This window comes from Macaca thibetana, chromosome 19 (assembly GCF_024542745.1).
Source record: "Macaca thibetana thibetana isolate TM-01 chromosome 19, ASM2454274v1, whole genome shotgun sequence".
Classification (NCBI taxonomy): Eukaryota; Metazoa; Chordata; class Mammalia; order Primates; family Cercopithecidae; genus Macaca; species Macaca thibetana.
In genome coordinates, this window is record NC_065596.1 from 3,404,720 (window position 1) to 3,423,322 (window position 18,603).

The window sequence follows — 18,603 nt, forward strand, 5'->3', positions numbered from 1 at the left end:
TATTGATGTAACAATTTGGAGAAATTTTTCTCATTTTATTTAATTTTTTTAGTCGGTGAAGTTAAGTCTACAGTTGTTATTATTGGTCACTTAACTACCCAATCCTTGGTCATTGGTAAGAGACTGATATGGTAATTTCAATCTATTTCATTTTAGTCCCTGAGAAAACTCAATATTCCCTAATTATTTGATAGGAAAAATATTCTTATTTTAGTGTTTCTAAAACTTTAAAAAACTGTAGACCACTGAATATATGATGATGTACATATAGACCACAATTTTTTTATATATAATTTTAGGCTTATCCTAGCTTTTAATATAAAAACTCACTACATTTCAAAAGTAAAATTAGTGACTGTTTTAAGTCATAAGAGGGATATTAGAATCCGTTTAACAAAGTATTTGTGTTTGGCTTAGTAATGACTACTTTAAACCAAAAATCAAGTTCTACACACTGTGATTAAAATAATTGTTTTCTAGATTTTTATTTCTACAAAATTAGAAAATTCAAAGCAAAATGTTAGGTCAGATATAAAAAGAATTGGCTATGAGGGTGTTGGGCATAAATGGTTAAGATTGAAACTCAGTATCAGGTGGTTTCTGATTGCATCCGAGTTCTGCCACGTATAGGCTGTATGACCTGAGTACAGCTGTACAGTGAGGATGACAGTGCATAAATTCTAGGGTTTTTGTCAGATTAAAGCAATTAATGCAAATAAAGGTACCAGAAGAGTGCCCAACAAACAGTGAGTGTAAAGAAAATTTATTAGCTTTTATTTGTTAATTCTGTTACATTATAATCTATATTCACTTACAGCATAGATATAAATATCAATGAAAAGATTTCTTATTGAGTGCTGCTCTTTAATACTCCAGTAACACTAGATAAGTAAGCACTTAAACATCATGTGCTTGTCAGTTTTAAAATTAAATAAGGCAAATTGGTTCCTTATAATAATTTTCTTATTGTTGAGTAATTATGCTTATTGGATAAATTTAAATATAGTGTAAAATATATATTCAAATATATTTTTTTAAGAAAAAATCAGAATTTTACTCTAAACAGTTGTTTTAACATCTGTCTTTTAAAGTATTACTTTGAATAGGAAATATCAACATATTTCTGAATGTTGAGTTCAGAATGCTTATAATATTAAACATTTACTTACCTACGTTACTAATTGAGGAAGCCATTTGAGATACAAAAAATATATGTATATGTTTTCTGAAATTTTTGTTTTGTTTTGCTTTGAGATGGAGTTTTGCTCTTGTTGCCCAGGCTAGAATGCAATGGCGTGATCTCGGCTCACTGCAACCTCCGCCTTCCGGGTTCAAGTGATTCTCCTGCCTCAGCCTCCCGAGTAGCTGGGATTACAGGCATGCGCCACCACACCCAGCTAATTTTGTATTTTAGTAGAGACTGGGTTTCTCCATGTTGGTCAGGCTGTCTTGAACTCCCGACCTCAGGTGATCCATCCGCCTCGGCCTCTGAAATTGCTGGAATTACAGGTGTGAGCCACCGCACCAGATGTTTTCTGAAATGTTGAGATTGAAAAAACACTTTTTTTCTCTGGCCCGATTTCTTAAGGTTTATTTCTCTCTCTTTAAGAAAAAAGTTAATACTATTTTTGATTGACAAATCATAGTTGTATACATTTATGGGGTACAATGTTATGTTTTAATATATGCATATAATATAGAACAATTAAGCTAAATAACATTAACTTTCTTACCTATCATTTTTTTGTGGGGAGACATTTGAAATTCGCTCAGTTGTTTTGAAATATACAATACTTTTTTTTTTTTTTTTTTTTTGAGACAGAGTCTCACTCTGTTGCTCAGGCTGGAGTGCAATGGCCCAATCTTGGCTCATTGCAACCTCCACCTCCCGGGTTCATGGAATTCTCCTGCCTCAGCCTCCTGAGTAGCTGGGACTACAGGGGCACACCACCATGCCAGGCTAATTTTTGTATTTTTAGTAGACATGGGGTTTCACCGTATTGGCCAGGCTGGTCTCAAACTCCTGACCTTGTGATCCACCCACGTTGGCTTCCCAAATTGTTGGGCTTACAGGCGTGAGCCACCACACCTGGCTAATACATTATTGTTTACTGTGGTCATCCTGGTGTGCAACAGATCTCAAAACCTCCTTACCCTATTTAAAACTTTGTACCCTTAGAGGAAAAACTATCTGTTCTCTTCTTATCACCCCTAGCGTCTGGTAACTGTTATTTCACTTTCTGCTTTTTTGAGTTGAACTTTATTATATTCTACATAAAAATAAGATCATTCAGTATTTGTCTTTCTGTGTCTGGCTTATTTTATCTAGCATACATAATGTCTTCTAAATGTATCTATCTGGTTTCAAATAATGGGACGTACCCCTTTTTAAAGCTAAATAGTGTTTTGTTTTGTATCTATACCACATTCTTAGAAGAATTAATTTAAATATATATTCAAAAAACTTGTTATGAAAAGATATTTCTTTTTTAAAATATGTATTAATGTAACTTAGCATATAAATATCCTATTAAAAGTAGCTAATTTATACTAGCACTAACCATAACACCATATATGCATCAATAAATTTATTTATTATTTATTTATTTATATTTTAAGATAGAGTTTCGCCCTTGTTGCCCAGGCTGGAGTGCAATGGTGTGATCTCGGCTTACTGTAACCTCTGCCTCCCACCTTCAAGTGATTCTCCTGCCTTAGCCTCCAAGTAGCTAGGATTACAGGCATGCATCACCATGCCCAGGTAATTTTGTATTTTTGGTAGAGACCAGTTTCTCCATATTGGTTAGGCTGGTGTTGAACTCCCGACCTCAGGTGATCCGACCACCTTGGCCTCCCAAAGTGCTGGGATTACAGGAGTGATCCACCGTGCCTGGCCTTTTTTTTTTTTTTTTTTTGAGATGGAGTTTCACTCTTATTGTCCAGGCTGGAGTGCAATGGTGCAATCTCAGCTCACCACAACCTCCACCTCCCAGCAAGCAATTATCCTGCCTCAGTCCCCGAAGTAGCTGGGATTACAGGCATGCACCACCATACCTGGCTAATTTTGTATTTTTTTTTTAGTAGAGAAGAGATTTCTCCATGTTGGACAGGCTGGTCTCAAACTCCCAACCTCAGGTGATCCACCCACCTTAGCCCCCTAAAGTGCTGGGATTACAGGTGTGAGTCATCGCACCCGGCCAATACATTTATTTTTTTTTACAGTAACTTAATAACAGGTCTGGCTGTGAGCGGTGGCTTACACCTGTAATCCCAGCACTTTGAGAGGCCATGACGGGTGGTTCACGAGGTCAGGAGTTCAAGACCAGCCTGGCCAAGGTGGTGAAACGCTGTTTCACCTAAAAATACAAAAATTAGCCAGGCGTGGTGGTAGGCACCTGTAATCCCAGCTACTCGGGAGGTTGAGGCAGGAGAATCACTTAAACCCAGGCGGCAGAGGTTGCAGTGAGCTGAGATCACAGCACTGCACTCCAGCTTGGCCAACAGAGTGAGACTGTGTCTCAAAAATAATAAATAAATAATAGGTCTTACTATTATCTTTATTATACAGAGCTAGAAACAGAGCCACTGAGAGAAATGACTTGTTCACAATAGCAGAGGCAGTATTAAAAAGGCAACTTTTTCTCTACAGATAACACTCTTGAGTACGACAATAAAAACCATCTACAAACAAAAATATTTTTAACATTGGATTTTAATAAAAATTTAACAAAAATTGAATAATTGGATACATTTTCATTGTTCTAGGTGTGTGTAAATGTATAAAATGATACACAAGGGAGAAATAAGCCAGAAAAAAAGATGTTAGTTAATATTTGTAATGTAATATATGTAACTAACATAAATCTGGAGGCCAGGAGCAGTGCCTCACACCCGTAATCCCAACACTTTGGGAGGTTGAAGTGGGCAGATCACCTGAGGTCAGGAGTTCAAGACCAGCCTGGCCAACATGGCAAAACCCCGTCTCTACTAAAAAATACAAAAATTAGACAGCCGTGGTGGTGGGCGCCTGTAATCCCAGTTACTTGAGAGGCTGATGTCGGGAGAATTGCTTGAATCTGGGAGGCAGAAGTTGTAGTGAGCTGAGATTGCTCCATTGCACTCCAGCCTGGGCAACAAAGCGAGACTCCATCTCAAAAAAAAAAAAAAACTGGAAAGGAGTTAATTATTATTGACAGATGATATCTTTGTTTACTTAGAGAATGAAATAACTAAGAGATTATTTTAAAACTCTATTCACGGCCGGGCGCGGTGGCTCAAGCCTGTAATCCCAGCACTTTGGGAGGCCGAGACGGGCGGATCACGAGGTCGGGAGATCGAGACCATCCTGGTTAACACGGTGAAACCCCGTCTCTACTAAAAAATACAAAATACTAGCCGGGCGAGGTGGCGGGCGCCTGTAGTCCCAGCTACTCGGGAGGCTGAGGCAGGAGAATGGCGTGAACCCGGGAGGCGGAGCTTGCAGTGAGCTGAGATCCGGCCACTGCACTCCAGCCTGGGTGACAGAGCGAGAAAAAAAAAAAAAAAAAAAAACTCTATTCAGGTGGGTGGGCAAAATTTTAAGATCATCCCTCAGATTCCCAGTCTGTTGCACACCTGTTGTGTAATCCTTTCCTCTTGAGTATTTTTTTAAAAAATGACTGTGGTGAGAAATTACTCATAAAATTAGGTTACTAACATGTTGACTTTGTGTTCATCAAAAAAGGGAGATTATCGTGATTGGGCTCAACTTAATCAGAGGTGCTTTTAAGAGAAAGAGACATATGGAAAAACACATCTGATGGCGTGGAAGTAAGTGACTTCTAGAGGTGGGCCACATGGCAGGAAATATATTTGTATATTATTATCATTTCTCCCTCCCACATGTTGCTTCCAGTAAGGAGAATAGGAGAATCCCATGGAGAGAAAATTGATTAATATATGTATCTATAATAAATTGATATTAAAAATTAAGAAAAATTAAATCTTACCTTTTTGCTTAGCTGCCATCCCTCTTTGAGGATGTAAACAAACCTATCCTAGATAAAGTGTTTGTAAAAGTAGACCCTCATGTAAAGTAAGCTTGTTTATATATATATATAAATTAATAAAATTAAAAATTCTTTAGGTGTATGCTGAGTTCAGGCTTATTCTGTCTTTGTCCTATTTCTTAATGGATTCCATCCTGAACTCAGTAATTATAGCTAAGAAACAGTATCTAAGTTAGAAGAACTACGTTTTGAATGAAATTACACCTTTCTGGAATTTAACTATCTTGAAATGTTTTAATAAAATAAATTTACGTCTTTAAAGAAAATCTCTATTTGTAAAATGTCTGCCTTGCATTATAAACATTTACTATTGTTTTAAATTTTTACAACTCATCTTTAAGGTGCTTTTCTGACCGTCTTGTCTTAACTAATTTTGTTGACAAAGTCCACAATTAAACAATAGACTTAAATGATACTCTAGAACAACTGGACTTAACAGATGTTTACAAAACATTCTACCCAAAAACTGCAGAATATACATTCTTTTTATCAGCACACAGAACATTCTTCAAGATAGAGCATATGATAGACCACAAAACAAGTCTCAGGAAATATTTAAAAGTCAAGATTATATCGAGTACTCTCACAGAACACAGTGAAATAAAATTGGAAATCAACTCCAAGATTAGCCTTCAAAACTATAAAAATACGTGAAAGTTAAATAATTTTCTTCTAAATGATTTTTAGGTCAACAAAATGAAGATGAAAATTTAAAAATTCTTTCAATTGAATGACAGTAGTGACACAAATTCTCAAAACCTCTGGCATCCTGCAAAAGCTATGGTAAGAGGAAAGTTCATAGCATTAAATGCCTACATCTGAAAGGCTGAAGAAGTCCAAAGAGAAAACCTAGGCTCAAAGAACTAGGGAAACAAGAACAAACCAAACCCAAACCCAGCAGAAGGAAAGAAAAAAGATCAGAACAAAACTAAATGAAATTGAAATAAAAATACAAAGTATAAATGGGGCAAAAAACTGGTTCTTTCAAAAAACAAAATTGATAGGCCACTACCCAGATTAACCAAGAAAAGCTGATAGAAGATCCAGATAAGCTAAAGATATTACAGCCAATGCCACAGAAATACAAAAGATCATTCAAGGCTACTATGAACACCTTTACATGCACAAACTAGAAAACCTAGAGGAGAGAAATAAATTTTCTGAAATATGCAACCCTCCTAGATTAAAGCAGGAAAAAATAGAAACTCTCAACCGACCGGTAACAAATAATGAAATTGAAACCGTAATAAAAAATTGCCAACAAAAGAGCCCAGGACCAGATGGATTTACCTCTGAGTTCTCTCAGACATTCAAAGAAGAATTTGTACCAATCCTACTGAAGTTGTTCCAACAGATAGAGGAAATCCTTCCTAAATCATTCTATGAATCCAGTATCACCCTAATACCAAAAACAGGAAAGTACATAATAAAAAAAAAGAAAACTACACACCAACTTTTTTTTTTTTTTAAATGAACATAGATGCAAAAAAGGGTTGTAACTTTTTGATATATTTGACAGGCTTCCCAAAATCAAATTTCATCTTTTAAAAATTGTCTTTTTTTGCCAAGCATTTTGGCTAATGCCTATAATCTCAGCACTTTGGGAGGCAGAGGCAGGTGGATCATCTGAGGTCAGGAGTTCGAGACCAGCCCGTCCAACATGGTGAAACCTCGTTTCTACTCAAAATGTAAAAATATGCTGGGTGTCATGGTGGGTGCCTGTAATCCCAGCTACTCAGGGAGCTGAGGCAGGAGAATCACTTGAACCTGGCAGGTGGAGGTTACAATGAGCTGAGATCATGACATTGCACTGCAGCCTGGGCAACAAGAGTGAAACTCCATTTAGAATAATAATAAGGATTTTTTACTCCTAACTTTTGGATACTAAAGAGGGTCAATGCAGCATTCAAAAGAGTGTTGAACGGGATTATTTAATATGTTAAATTATATGGGTATCATTGTCAGATTAAAAATGATGTTTGACTCACCCCGTCCTGCTGCCCTGTGAAGAAGGTGGCTGCTTCTACTTTGCTTTCTGTTATTCCAAAATGGAGTAAGATTCATCATCCCCCTTGAAATAATTAAAGTGGAAAAAATACAATCAACATGTATGAGACAGTGGTTTAAGATACTAGTTGTCACGCAGTGAAGAACAGTGATCTCCAACACACTGGAAACAAATAGTTGAGCCCTATAGTTTCTCCAGTTGACAGTTTTGAGAGACTTTCCAATACTGCAGCACCAAAAGGAGGCAGAACCAAGGCAGAGTTTGGCAGTAAGAGGACCAACTTGTTGCAATTTGCCTTGCTTTTTCCATCTTAAAAGTGAAACTTCTGAATTTCCCAAGCCCTTTCCACTGAAATCCCATAACAGGAGTAGTTGGTCACTTTACCCGAAGAACGAATTAAAATGGAGCTGAGAATCAAGAAAACTAAATCAGCTGCAATTCACAGGGAAGATCACCAGAAAGGAGAGAGCAGTACAGAGAAAGAATGCAGACATCTGAAGGTCACCTTCAGTTTTTCGGCTGAGTATTGATTAGCATATTCACATAAGGAAATTGCATCAGGCTGGGAAAGAACCAAGTGAAAATATTAAAGGCAACAGAATGTGGTTTTTCTAATCAGAAAAACCAAGAATAGTTCCTATTTCTGGAGCCACTCAGGAAAGTATCACATTTTATAGAACATCAGGTGAAGTAGTCAGAAGTATGTTCTAGACTAAACAATGCTGTGGTTTCAACCTAACAAGTCTTTAAGGCTGAAAAGGTCAGTGTTCACAAGTTACTTAAGTACATTCTAGAACAAAGCTCAAGAAGAGTTATAGGAACACAATAACATGCAATATTCGAAGAAGTAAAATTTACAATAAATGTCATAAAAATTATCAGAGATGAAGGACATCAGCAAAATGGAGAAACAGGAGGTTCCTGAATATCCCTCTTCCCAAGAATACACCAAGTAAACACCTACACACTGATCAGTTCTCCCCTAGAGAAAGCCAGAATCCAGTTGAAAGATTCTCATACAGTGGGCAACTGAAAAATTATCTAAATTAAAACACTTAAGAAAAGTGGAGATACACTCACTCCACACTGAACACAAAATCTTATACTTGGGAAGGAAACACCAGCTTCTTCCCAAGGAGAGGTTTGTACTACATATACAATGCCCAAATTATACAGTCCCTGCTGGAGCACTGGCTCTTAATCTCTGTGCTTCAGGAGAAAACTGGAAAAAAATGAAACAAAAACGCCAACAGTCTAAGAAACTTACGGAACACCATCAAGCAGAATATTATCACATTATTACGCTAGCAGAAGGAAAAGAGAAAAAAGAACAGAAAACATATTCAAAAACATAATGGGCAGAAAACTTTCTAAATTAGGAGAAGGAAATAGAAATCCCAATCCAGGCTGGGCACGGTGGCTGATGCTTATAATCCCAGCACTTTGGGAGGCCAAGGTGGGCAGATCACTTGAGAGGTCAAGGAGTTTGAGACCAACCTGGCCAACATGGTGAAATCCCTTCTCTACTAAAAATACAAAAATTATCCAGGTGTGGTGGCAGGCACCTGCAGTTTCAGCTACTCTGGAAGCTGAGGCAGGAGAATCACTTAAACTTGGGAGGCAGAGATTGCAGTGAGCTGAGATCACACCACTGCACTCCAGCCTGGGAGACAGATTGAGACTCTACCTCAATTAAGGGAAAAAAAAAAAAAAAATCCCAATCCAGGAAGTGTATTAGTTAGAAGTAATATGTGAATTCAGTAAAAATTTAGCAAACTATCTAGAAAAGAAATCAAGAAAACAATTCGATTTACAATAGTACCAAAAAATAAAAATACTTGGAGATAAAATTAACCAGGACATGAAAGACCTCTATGTTCAAACTGTAAAACATTGTTGAAAGAAACTGAAGAAGACAGAAACAAATGCAGGGATATCCTGTGTTTATGAACTGGAAGCATTAATTCTGTTAAAATGCCCATACTACACAAAACAATCTACAGATTCAGTGCAATCTCCATCAAAATTCCAATGTCATTTTTCACAAAAAAAAATTCTAAAATTCATATGGAACCACAAGACACCAAATAGGCAATCTTAAACAAAAACAACAAGGCTGGAGACCTCATACTCCCTGGTTTCAAAATATATTATAAAACTATTGCAATCAAAAGAGCATGGTACTGCCAAAACAACAACAACAACAAAAACATAAAAATATATCAGCCAATGCCACAGGATAGAAAGCCCAGAAATAAACTCAAGTATTTATGGTGAGTTGATTTTCAACAAAGGTGCCATGAGCAATTGGGAAAGGACAGTCTTTAATAAATGGTGTTGGATAAACTGAATATCCACATGCGGAAGAATGAAATTAAACTTCAATCTTATGCCATATACAAAAATTACCTGACTATAAATCGGTGTTTTAAACATAAGACCTGAAACTGTAATGTTCTCAGAAGAACAGGTAGGGGAAAAGTTCCATGGCATTGGTCTGGGCAATGATTTTTTCAGATAAGACCCCAAAAGCACAGACAAAAAAATGCAAAAAGTAGACAAATGAGATTGCATAAAACTAGAAACAATTAAACAGAGTGTGAAAATAATGAACTGATTAGGAGGACATATTTGCAAACCGTGCTTCTAAAAAGGGGGTAATATCCAGAATATACAAGGAACTCAATAGCGAGAAAAATCATTAAAATATGAGCAATGTATCTGAGCAAACATTTCTCAAAAGAAGCTATATAGCCAACATATATATGAAAAAAAAATGCTCAATATCTCCTGTCAGGAAAATGCACATTAAAACCACAATGAAATATCGTGTCACACTTGTTAGAATGGCTCGTATCAAAAAGACGAGTGATAACAAGTGGATGTGGATAAAAAGGAACCCTTGTGCACTATTGGTGGGAATGTAAATTAGTATAGCCATTTTGGAGAATAGTATTAAATGTCCTCAATAAACTCAATATAGAACTACAAAACAATTCTGGTGATCAAACAAACACTAAGTGTCATTTTACTCTACTGTGTACATAATTGTTATTGAACCAGTCAGTAACTTCATTGGCTTCTTGAGGCAAATGTGGCTTTAATTTATTAAAAGTTTCTGGAATGTCATTAGCCGGAAGAAATGCCAATGCAGGCAAATAACACATTTTAAAACGGAAGTTTTCATTGTTGCCATATTGTGTAACAAATTCACTCATCTGAATTTTCCATAAAAGGCATTGGTCTGAATGGAAAAACCAAACTTCATTTGTAACATTTTGAAATTCACTTTTAGAAGACTTGATTACACCTAATTCTAAATCTGTCATGGTTTTGGGATTTAACTGAAATCTATTTTCCTCTGCAAAGGCCACCAGATCTTCAAATAAGGATTTATAAGGTACATTACCTTTTCCAATCATTAATACATAAATAAGTAGATTATTTTAGAATCTTCAGGTCCAACAGGGGCATGAATCGTATATAATTAATTTAAAAATGAAGACAGTTTTGAAAGTGTCATCCAGTTTAGCCAAAATGAAGCATGTGATAGTTTTTCTGTTAGATTTAGTGGTATATATAAGAACTATATCTTCTTCAATAGTAAAATCTGTAATCAAAAATAGTTTATCATTTAATGTGTTTTGTAATGCTGGAGGAACATCAATATCAGCGAGTGTTAAGAAGGTCAAAAAAATGATGTTTGACCTTTGCCAACTTGTATTTTAATAATCCAAAATTGTATGAAATTTTCAAAAATCTAATATATGCTATAGTTATAATTATGGTTGTTATGATACATTATTGTAGACCACAGATATAATCAATTTTTTATTTGTTATAACCATTTTAAGTAATTTCCACAATTAGTGGTTTAATTCTGATATAGTTTTTTTTTTTTTTTTTTTAACTTCAAAAGCATACAAAATCTTAAAGTATTGTGTCTTTAAGAAGGTTCACAAAAAGGACCAGCCATGGTGGTTCACAACTCTAATCCCAGCACTTTGGGAGACCAGCCTGGCCAGCATGGTGAAAGCCTGTCTCTACTAGAAATACAAAAATTAGCCGGGTGTGGTGGCATGTGCCTGTAATCCCAGCTCCTCTGGAGGCTAGGCAGGAGAATCACTTGAACCCAGGAGGCAGAGGTTGCAATGAGCCGAGATCATGCCATTGCATTCCAGTCTGGGTGACAGACTGAGACTCCGTCTCAAAGAAAAGAAAGAAGAAGGAAGTTCACAAAAAGATGGAAAGGGCCCAGACAAGTTGAGTACAGGTTTCTGATAATTTTAGGACTGTATTTTTTGGATTGGGAAAGAATTGTGAGAATTCAAATGAAGAAACTGACTCTTATTAAACTGCTAACCCAGGCAAGATGAAAATTAGTTGAATATCAGAAAAATACTTTGCCACATTTTTATGCTGAACCAGCCAGTACTAATTTTTTTTAGATATGCCATTTAAATAAACTGTGGTCCACATCAAGTTAACTATGATAACCTCTGTTGCCAGTGCTATGCATCTAAGTTGGAGAAACAAACCTTGTATTTAAGAGGACATAAATTTAATGTTATGTGTGGATTCATGGAGAACATAGCCACTTGTTCATTCCTGAGTTCTTAAAGTGTCCATTATTAAAAGTTACGCATTTTGTTACTCATCACAGAAAGGATAAAATAATTTAAATATAAAATAAATGTGTGTGTGGTGGGGTGACTTCTAAATTACTAAAATAGGTTATAATTCTGAGAAGACAAAGCTTCATGTACATTTCTGCTATCTGATGAGCCATTTAAACATTTATACAGAAATTTTGTTCAAATGCCTTTTTTTTTTTTTTTTTTTTTTTTTGAGACGGAGTCTCGCCCTGTCACATAGACTGGAGTGCAGTGGTGCAATCTTGCCTTGCTGCAGCCTGCACCTCCTAGGTTCAAGCGATTCTCCTGCAACAGCCTCCTGAGTAGCTGGGACTACCGGCACACACCACCATGCCCGGCTAATTTTTGTGTTTTTAGTAGAGATGAGGTTTTGCCATGTTGGCTAGGCTGCTCTCAAACTCCTGACCTCAAGTAATTTGCCTGCCTCGACCTCCCAGTTAATTGTCATTTTTAATGCACACTTTTGTAGTATAAAAGCTTTCTTATGCAAGAAGCCTGATGTTATAACCACAGCTAAAATAGTATTAAGATATATCTTTTTCTCATGGGACGTTTCTGAAAAAGTCTTTATCATTTATTTCACTAGACAAGTTGTAAAGCTGTTAAATACGGTATTACAGATACAATAGTATTGAGCAAAGCTAACTAAATTGACTGAATTTCTTTTGTAATTTCAGGTGACAGATCCACTTAGGGTGAAAAAATGTGTTGACCCTTATAAAATAGTCATTGCATGGCTTATGCACCTGATAATAGAATCCCAGGTGTCTTCTGCTACTGAAGTCTAATATGACTAAATGTAGCAAGGCTTTAATGCTTTATGGCAAAGCATGTTTTCACCAGGTAAGGAAAGCTTTTAATAATCTACGGACTGAGAAGAGCAAAACTCTGTATAATCTAGAGCCCAAGGATTGAGTCTGTGCCATTTACACTGCAGCAAGACTTCAGGGCCTTGGACACTGGGTTTATAATCTCAACACTCGGAAGTGTTCCTTCAAACTCTTGCAATTATATACCCATTGGAGATCTTACGGTAAAGCTAACTAAGGAAGTTTTTCCTCAAAAGCAGTTACAGAAAATTCTCTTCCTCGGCCGGGCGCGGTGGCTCAAGCCTGTAATCCCAGCACTTTGGGAGGCCGAGACGGGCGAATCACGAGGTCAGGAGATCGAGACCATCCTGGCTGACACGGTGAAACCCCGTCTCTACTAAAAAATACAAAAAACTAGCCGGGCGAGGTGGCGGGCGCCTGTAGTCCCAGCTACTCGGGAGGCTGAGGCAGGAGAATGGTGAGAACCCGGGAGGCGGAGCTTGCAGTGAGCTGAGATCCGGCCACTGCACTTCAGCCTGGGCGGCAGAGCGAGACTCCGTCTCAAAAAAAAAAGAAAATTCTCTTCCTCTTTAGTTCATCTGCATCTCCTTATTGGACCACGAGAAATAGCAGCCCAACCCTCAGTTTGGTCCAGGAACATGCAGAATCTGGGAGAAGTGAGGCGCTATGGGTGCGGAGCTGCCCAGAGAGGGCTCCAGGCCAGGGCACAGTCACTGCACAGGGAGGAGACAGGACGCCTGGGGTCCCAGTTGTCAGTCCAGTCATCTTATGGCTGAAGGGGACTGATAGCCGAGCTAGGCAAGGAGAACTTGGGGCCACAGATTGTGGCACTCACTGCGGGGAGGACTGAGTCCTGCCATAGCCACTTTTGAGCACTTCCAACCAGCCTCTCCCTCTCTCAGTTGTCTGACCTGGCACTCTCACCATATCTAGGCTTCCAGGGAATCTTGGCATCTTAGCTGTGGATCTCTCGATCCCTGCAGGTCACAGAGGAACAGAGGCTGGGCCACTAGGAGCAGAGGACACAGGGCAGTGAAGACAAGACCTGGAGCTCCGACTGCAGCAAGAGACAAACCTGGAAGCCATCCTGTGGGCGCCAGCTGCATGCATATAGGACAGTTCCCAGCCTAGCATCCCTGATTAGATAATGTTTTTTTTGTTCTTTTTCTTTTCTTTTTTTTTTTGAGATGGAGTCTCACTCTTTCGCCCAGGATGGAGTACAGTGGCGCAATCTCAGTTCACTGCAAGCTCCGTCTGCCAGGTTCACGCCATTCTGCCTCAGCCTCCCCAGTAGCTGGGACTACAGGTGCCCGCCACCACACCTGGCTATTTTTTTGTATTTTTGGTAGAGATGGGGTTTCACCGCGTTAGCCAAGATGGTTTCAATTTCCTGACCTCATGATCCGCCCGCCTAGGCCTCCCAAAGTGCTGGGATTACAGGCGTGAGCCACCGCATCTGGCATCCTGATTAGATAATGTTTAAAGCCCTGCCCCCACAGGCCCTGAGTGACAAAAGATGTGATCAGATACTGGGCTGGATTAAAAGTTGTGACAGCCTAGGCTGCAGCCTTCTCAGGCAGGGCTTCCTCACTGAGCTGAGGCAGGCCCACCCCAGAAGGCATTTGCATTTAACCTTTTAGGTACTGTCATATGCATTTATAAATATTATATGGCTAGTCAAAAACAAAAACCAAATAATAACAATTACTTTAAAATTTCAGCTTTTAGGCCTTTACTGGCTTCTGGTCCTTTGAGCACATAGCCTGAGATTTTAGAAAGGAGGCAGTCCTCTGAAACAAAATCTGAGCCATATGTGAATTTTAAATTTTCTAGTAGCCAAACATCAAAAAAAAGAAATAGGTAAAATTAATCAATATTCTGTTTTTGATATTATGAGGCAACAAGTATCCTATTAAAATTTCTCACCCATATTGTCTCTTAATCTTTTACCTATCAAGGGATAAGTCTGTTCATATATAAGGTTGACTGCCAAATCCTCTACATATGGAAGCATGCCCCATGAGTGCATACAAGAGACCTCTTTTTTACTGCTGTTGTTTGTAGAACCACGAGAAAAAAAGTGTGAGCTAAGAGTGTCATGAGAGCAGAAATGTCTTGATTTTTGATCTGTGAGAAAAGCTATCTAAATCAAGGCTTTCATCTGCTTATGTCTTCAGATCTGTCCACAGTCTTGACCTGTAATGTTTAGATATGAAGAAAATAGATTAGAGGCAAACTTATTTTGCCATTTAACCTTGATCCTAATGGTCAGACTGGTGTCTGATTTCTTCTGTGGTGTAAGTGACTGTGTGAGTATAAATGCACCAATCACATGCATACATTCTACTTGAATTTTTGCATTAATCAACATTATCTTACAAGACATCCAACTTTAAATCAAAGGAAAATCCCAGTACCTTTAGGGCACCCACTGTTAGAAAGTAACTAGTAATCAACCTGTCATCGAACCCTGGCATTCTATCTGCACTGGATGCGTGTATTAGTTAGCTATTGCTACCTCTCAAAACTGAGAAGATAACAAAGGAAAGGAATTGTTAAATTAGTTATAGCCTAAAGCTGCCCCCTTTCGTGATTAATTTTGGTTAATAGGTTCTTTTTGTACAGAGTTAACGAAAACCTAACTGGATATGTAAGTAGCCTGTAACCCATTCTTGTACCAATCACTATGTTTTTGCCAATGAAAGAATGTCAACTGTTCACACCATGTTCAAATAAGGCAAATCTGAAGCTATAATCAATCTGGCTGTTTTTGCACCTCTCTCCCATTTTCTGTATGTCACTTTGCTTTTTCTCTCTATAAATCTTTTTTCACAGTGTGGCTGTGCTGGAGTCCCTCTGAGCCTACTCTAAATCCTCTAAATCTAAATTTGCAAATCAGTCTTTGCTTCGTTAAGCTTTTTAAAATTTGATTTCTCTAAAGTTTTTTTCTTTGAAAAGTTTTCAGTTTTCTTTTTTTGTTGTTGCTGTTGTTGTTGTTGTTGTTGAGATGACGTTTCACCCTTGTTGCCCAGGCTGGAGTGCAATGTTGCAATCTCGGCTCACTGCAACCTCCACCTCCCGGGTTCAAGTGATTCTCCTGCCTCAGCCTCCCAAGTAGCTGGGATTACAGGCATGTGCCACCACGCCAGGCTAATTTTGTATTTTTAGTAGAGACAGGGGTTCTCCTTGTTGGTTGGGCTGGTCTCGAACTCCCGACCTCAGCTGATCTGCCTGTCTTGACCTCCCAAAGTGCTGGAATTACAGGCATGTCACCATGCCCAACCTTCTAATATTTTTTATGATGAGAAATAAATAATGTCTTGGGCGGATCACAAGGTCAGGAGATCGAGACCATCCTGGCTAACACGGTGAAACCCCGTCTCTACTAAAAAATACAAAAACCTAGCCGGGCGAGGTGGCGGGCGCCTGTAGTCCCAGCTACTCAGGAGGCTGAGGCAAGAGAATGGCGTGAACCTGGGAGGCGGAGCTTGCAGTGAGCTGAGATCCGGCCACTGCACTCCAGGCTGGGCGACAAAGCAAGACTCTGTCTCAACAAAAAAAAAAAAAAAAAAAAAAAGAAAACATCGAAATAAATAATGTCTTGCTGGGCTTTGATTTTCTAAACTCATTCCTCAGGTATTTTCCCAGATTATTCTATGTCCTTTAAAAATGCTTCTGCAATTTTTTCAGAGACAGTGTCTCACTATTGTCCAGGCTGGAGTGCAGTATCGTAACCAATCATAGCTTACTGCAGTCTCGACCTTTCAGGCTAAAGAAACCCTCTTGCCCCAGCCACCCGAGTAGCTGGGATTACAGGCATGCACCATCATGCCTCGCTAATTTTTAAAATTTTTTCATGGATATAGAATCTCACTGTGTTGCCCAGGCTGCACTTGAACTCGTGAGCTCAAGTGATTCTCCCAACTCAGCTTCCCAAAGTGGTAGAATTACAGGTGTGAGCTACCATGTGCTTCTGCAATTTCTTTACAGGATTATTACCGATAATAAACAGTACTGTATGGGCACAAATCTAAAAGGAATTTGACTTCTTTTTTAGAAGTGTCACTCTCCAGGATATCAAGGTTTTGTGACAGCTACTTTAATATTATAGTTTGGTCTGTGGAGGTGCATGGGCTTTGGAGTCAGACACAGTTGATTCTGAGTCTCAGCCCAGTCACTTAGTAGCTGTAGGTCTTTGGACAGGTTTCTTGATGTAGAAGAGTTCTATAAACCACATATGGGGGGAAAAAAAAAACAGAGTAATACTGATTGCAAAAATTGTAGCAATTTTTCATCCCTTCTGTATCCGTGCCCATTGCCAAGTGATTTTACAGCTGTTGTCATCGAGATTCAGAATCTTTTCCAAACCCTAGATCTGGCTGGTCTTATTTGCTCAGGACAGTAGAAACCTGTGAACATGACAGTGTGCTAGTTTGGGGCCCAGGCTTAAAGGTCTTGAATGCTTTTACTTTTCTTTCAGAATGCTGCCATCTCCATGAAAAAAGCCCATGTTAGCCAGCTGGAGGATAAGATGTTATGAGAACAGGACACAAGGTGTCCCTGTTGACAGATGCAGAAGCAGAAGCTCTCCCCCTGAAACACAGCTGCCTACTCAACAAGCAGCTGACGATACATGTCTGAAAGAGGTCAGCTGAGACCAGAAGAATGGCCCCATTGAGCCCAGCCTAAGTGACTGACCATCTTAATTATGAGCTAATAAGTTTTAGATATTTTCTTATGCAGCAATAGCTAATACATGCATCCAGTGCAGATAGAATGCCAGGGTTCAATGACAGGTTGATTACTAGTTACCTTCTAACAGTGGGTACCCTAAAGGTACTGGGATTTTCCTTTGATTTAAAGTTGGATGTCTTGTAAGATAATGTTGATTAATGCAAAAATTCACGTTGACATGTATGCATGTGATTGGTGCTTTTATACTCACACAGTCACCCACACCACAGAAGAAATCAGATACCAGCCTGACCATTAGGATCAAGGTTAAATGGCAAAATAAGTTTGCCTCTAATCTATTTTCTTCGTATCTAAACATTACAGGTCAAGACTGTGGACAGATCTGAAGACGTAAGAGTTGTCTTTTCTTGTGGCCCCATCAGCCTTTGTTCAATGTCTGATTTCTGGAAGAAAGATGGACAACAGGAAGCCAGCAATGGTGTATCTCTGGTTATTTTATTCCTGCTGCCCTCTACCCATTCTGTGGCCATTATCCATTCCGCCCTTGGAACTGAACAGAGATGTTGGTTGGGAGAGGCTGCTGTTTCACTTCTGGCAGAAAAAAATTGTTCAGGCCTTTCACCCCCAATGATGATATAAGAGCTGTACTCAATGTGGCAGCTGCTGGTCATGTGTGGCTACTGGGTGCCTGAAATTTGACTGGGTCTGAAATGTGATGTGCTGGAAAGGCAAAATACAGAGTTGGTTTCTTAGTTCTAAATACATATATACTTTATTAGTAATTACACATTGTTCATAAATTAAAATAGTATTTTAGATATATTGGGTTAATTAAATTATTACAATCAATTTTACCTATTTTTTTTTTTTGAGACGGAATCTCGCTCTGTCACCCAGGCTGGAGTGCAGTGGCGTGATCTCGGCTCACTGCAAGCTCCACCTCCCGGGTTCACGCCATTCTCCTGCCTCAGCCTCCCAAGTAGCTGGGACTACAGGTGCCCACTGCCACACCCAGCTAATTCCTATTTCTTTTTTTTAATGTTTGGCTACTAGAAAATTTAAAATTCACTTATGGCTCGTATTATTTCAGAGGACTGCCTCCCTTCTAAAATCTCAGGCTATGTGCTCAAAGGACCAGAAGCCAGTAAAGGCCTAAAAGCTGAAATTTTAAAGTAATTGTTATTATTTGTTTTTGTTTTTGACTAGCCATATAATACTTATAGATGCATATGACAGTACCCAAAAGGTTAAATGCAAATTCCTTCTGGGGTGGGCCTGCCTCAGCTCAGTGAGGAAGCCCTGCCTGAGAAGGCTGCAGCCTAGGCTGTCACAACTTTTAATCCAGCCCAGTATCTGATCACATCTTT

General features: G+C 38.7%; 1 protein-coding gene across 1 annotated transcript in view; it reads left to right on the forward strand.

Moving 5' to 3' along the window:
- The window catches only part of LOC126942258 (zinc finger protein 85-like), a 68,374-nt gene that overhangs the window by 36,392 nt on the left and 13,379 nt on the right, over positions 1-18,603 (forward strand). Inside the window, exons 5-6 of the mRNA XM_050769636.1 lie at positions 4,724-4,813; positions 12,389-12,554. The gene's annotated coding sequence lies outside the window, so the exon portion shown is untranslated. The remainder of the gene's footprint in view (positions 1-4,723; positions 4,814-12,388; positions 12,555-18,603) is intronic.